The 4,423-nt window shown below is 41.6% G+C and overlaps 1 pseudogene; it reads right to left on the bottom strand.

The window, feature by feature from the left end:
• Nucleotides 1-3,524: 3,524 nt before the first annotated feature.
• LOC142451389 (transcription initiation factor TFIID subunit 7-like) overlaps nt 3,525-4,423 on the bottom strand; it is a 933-nt pseudogene continuing 34 nt past the window's right edge.

Genomic DNA, 4,423 nt, shown 5'->3' with positions numbered 1-4,423 from the left:
CTGAAGATCACAATCTTACACTGGCATCACGACAGCGCATAGCTCAAAAGGAACATGCAAGTAGAAATAATTAGTTAAATTGAACATAATTAATCAATCATCTTTACTAGTGCTATTACTTTCATTTACTTGCAGCTTCGCTTATTTAACGCTATTTTTATATATGTGTAGCAATGAGCTAGTATGAAATCCAGCTTTAAATTATTATAGAAAAATTATTTGACATTTAAATGTTTATGTTTGCCCAACAGAATTAAGTCAATAGACAAGGAAAAAGTGCACCTATCAATATAACACCACAGGATACATAATTGATTTTTTTCAAATAATTTTATTGGAGGCTCACATAATTCTTATCACAATCCATACATACATAAATTGTGTAAAGCACATTTATATATTCATTGCCTTCATCATTCTCAAAACAGTTGCTCTCCACTTAAGCCCTTGACATCAGCTCCTCATTTTCCCCCTCCTCCCTGCTCCCCGCTCCCTCATGAACCCTGGATAATTTATAAATTATTATTTTGTCATATCTTGCATGGTCCGACTTCACCCACTTTTCTGTTGTCTGTCCTCCAGGGAGAAGGTTATATGTAGATCCCTGTAATGGGTTCCCTCTTTCCAACCCATCCTCCCTCCACCCTATTGGTATCACCACTCTCAGCACTGGTCCTGAAGGGATCATCTGTCCTGGATTCCCTGTGTTTCCACTTCCTAACTGTACCAGTGTACATCCTCTGGTCTAGCCAGATTTGTAAGGTAGAATTGGGATCATGATAGTGGGGGTGGGGGAGGGAGGAAGCATTTAGGAACTAGAGGAAAGTTGTATGTTTCATTGTTGCTACACTGCACCCTGACTGACTTGTCTCCTCCCCATGACTCTTCTATAAGGGGATGTCCAGTTGCCTACAGATGGGTCTTGGGTCCCCAATCTTCACTTCCCCTCATTCACAATGATATGATTTTTTGTTCTTTGATGCCTGATACCTGATCCCTTCAAAACCTTGTGATCACACAGGCTGATGTGCTTCTTCCAAAAGATGATCTTTTTTCTTCCTAAAGTCACAAGTAGCAACTGGGGTTTAAACGTTTGTGAGTATGCATCTAAGGTGCACCTGTTGGTCTCTCCCCATCCAGAGGATGGAAATCAAAAGACACAGGGAAACAATTAGTCCAGTGATTAATGGTTCGTATAATCATCAGTCTCCACAATCCTGAGGCCAAGAGAGCTAGAGAGTGTCCGGCTGCACTGCCCCTACAAACTGTTCTGAAAAGGATGACATTAAAAGGTCCTGAATAGAGTGGGAGAAAAATGTGATAGCTGATAGCGCCCAGCCATCAAAAGATAAAGCATCTGGGATCTTAAAGGCTCGAAGATAAACAAGTGGCCATCTAGCTCAGAAGCAACAAAGCTCACATGGAAGAAACACACCAGCCTGTGTGACCACGAGCTGTCAAAGGGATAAGGTATCAAGCATCAAGGAACAAAAACCATATCATTGTAAATGAGGTTGAGTGCAGAGTGGAGACTCAAAGTCCATTGGTAGCCAACCAGACACCCCCTTACTGAAAGGTTGTAGGGAGGAGATGGACCAGTCAGGGTGCTGGGTAGCAAGATGGATGAAACATATAACTTTCCTCTAGTTCTTAAATGCTTCCTGCCCCCTACTATCATGATCCTAATTCTACCTTACAAATCTGGCTAGACCAGAGGATGTACATAGGTACAGATTGCAACTGGAAACACAGGGAATCCAGGACAGATGACTCCTCCAGGACCAGTGGTGAGAGTGGCGATGCCTGGAGGGTAGAGAGAATGTGGGTTAGAAAGAGGAAACTGATTACAAGAATCTACGTACAGCCTCCTCCCTGTGGGAGGGACAGCAGAGAAGAAGGCGGAGGGAGACATCGGCCAGTGTAATATATGACAAAATAATAATCATTTATAAATAATAAAGGGTTCATGAGGTAGGGGGGAGTGGGGAGGGAGAAGGGAAATAAGCAGTAGATATTAAGGGCCCAAGTAGAAGGCAAATGTTTTGAGAATGGTGATGGCAACAAATGTACATATGTTCTTGACACATATGTTCTTGACACAATGTTCTTGATGTATGTATGGATTGTGATAAGAATTGCATGAGCCCCCAATAAAATTATTAAATTAAAGAAAAATTTTGCAGAGCAGACCATAGGTTTACATTCAAGAATGTTACCTACTTTGATTCCATTTATTCCTGGAAGCCCCCTCAATGTGCTATCACTTATCCCACTCCTTTCCTCGGTTTCCTACCTCCCTGCAGCCTTTCCTGACCCTCTGAGGTTTGTCTGTGGGTCAATGCTGCCCTTTGGATCTTAAATGGTTTAGACCAACATGGGGCGAGTTCAGTTTCAGACTGAGGGAGACTAAGAGCCGTTGTCCTGAGGATCCCACCAATCTCTATCCCTCCAGTAAAGCCTGATCTGGTTGATGAATTTATGTTCTGATCCACATTTTTGTCCCACTCTATTCACATAATTAATTCTTAAGCTTTTGACACTGCCAGATGTCTGTATGGTTAGCATCCTACATAGGATTCTTCCAATATTAAAGACAAACAGTAAATATGAGTCTAAATCTACCTTCTAGAGTTTCTCAGGGGCAGGCTCCTCACATGATTCTTAAGAGGAAATGAACTTTTTCAGAAGTATGTTAGAATGATTTCATTATGAAGTAGTAGGTATTTCTAAATCAGATAATATGCCTTGGCATGTGAAATAAACAAATGTGGAATCAAAATGTGTAATATTTAAAAAGCAACAATCTACCTAGAGACTAATGGTACATCTTAGGAAGGCCCACATGGCCTATGCAATTTGATCCCAAGATAGATCTGTGACTTCCAATTCCCAAGCCTCCATTGACGTACCTCCAGCCACCTTCTCTTCTTTCACGGTCTGTGACATCACCAGGCATATCCACAGTTCACATTCGTGTCTCTGAAATGGTCTGTACTCAATTACTTACATAGCTCACTCATGAGGGAATTTTAGTGATGATCCTATATAAAATTAGCTACTATAACATACTGTATTATCACATAGCACATCATTATCATATTGTTTATTTCTTTATACTCTATATACATTATGATATAAGGATTTTTCTTTCTTTCCATTCTTATATCCTAATACACTAATACACATGCACAATTGCCATCAAGGCAATTCTGATGCATCATGGCCCAATTAGAACTGCTTTTGTTGTTTTCTGAGAGTGGAACTCTTTTTTTTGCAGTAAAAATTAGCTTTTATTGGCTGTTAGAAACTTTAAAGAATGATTTGTGCTCCAACTGTGAAAATAACTGCTTTGAATTGCTGGGGACTTGGGGGTGGGGGACTTGCATAGAAAAAAAATTGCAAGCTAGCTTCATTGCTTCTAGAGTTGGCTCGTGAACTCAGTTAACACAATGTAGCATCAATAGCTTCTGGTAAATGGCAAAACAGCAGCAAAGTCCTGCAGTGAAGCTGTAAGGTTGAACAATTTATTCCATTAACTCTGCGGACTTCTTACATTCATCTAGCACAGCCTGAAATCTGTTCTTGAGAGCCAGGTTCTCAACTTTCAGGATGAGATCCTCCTGTTGTTTGGCCCTGTCCTGGGTCTCTTGGAGCTTGCCTTTCATGCTATCAATTTGTTTTTGAATTCCCATCACCAACTGATTGGTTCCTTCATTTTCCTGGTGCTGTTCGTCTGATTCATTTAGCTTCTCCTGTCGCTGTCTCTCCAGATCTTCCTCGGTGTCTATGATGGTTATGTCTTCTTCTTCATCCTGATGTTGAGCTTCATCTTAATCATCACTTCTGCTGCTGAGGTCATTGACTATCTCTCGAAGCTCATCATGTTCCAGTGACTCATGGCCCTGCCCGTGCCCGACATTCCTGGAGAAGAGATAGCCAGGCCTCGATTCTCTGTCTCCTTTGTTTCATCTTCAGCAGTTATTTCCCAGCGAGTACTGCCAGCTTCTGCATCTGTACTCAGCAACCGCTTCACTTCCTTCTCCACATCAGGAGATTCAATATACTTCTTCTTTGCTGTCTCCTGGAACCTTCTCTTTCGGACAGTTTTCAGAGGCAGAGTAATTCCGTGGTTCCAAATAATTTTTTCTCTTTGTCCTTATCTTTTTCTTGCTTGCTTTGGGATCTGCAGCAGCAGCAGCTGGCTCTTCCACAGGAGGATAGAGATTACCATCAACTGTGGACACAAGCATCTGACAGATTTCAGCTGTCTTGGAAAAGGTTTTCTTATCAATGGTTTTCAGGCTTTCCATAACACCAGGCAAATCTACCAGTTTTGAGGCCAGTGGAACCCGGTCCACTCTGACAATGCCATGACGCCCATCAGGGTGTAACTCAATGCTCAGTCTGTCTTTCAGGTTGACAT

The sequence above is a fragment of the Tenrec ecaudatus genome, chromosome 6 (genome assembly GCF_050624435.1).
Source record: "Tenrec ecaudatus isolate mTenEca1 chromosome 6, mTenEca1.hap1, whole genome shotgun sequence".
Classification (NCBI taxonomy): Eukaryota; Metazoa; Chordata; class Mammalia; order Afrosoricida; family Tenrecidae; genus Tenrec; species Tenrec ecaudatus.
Note: the sequence above shows the minus strand (reverse complement) of the source record. Positions and strands in the feature narration are given on the sequence as shown.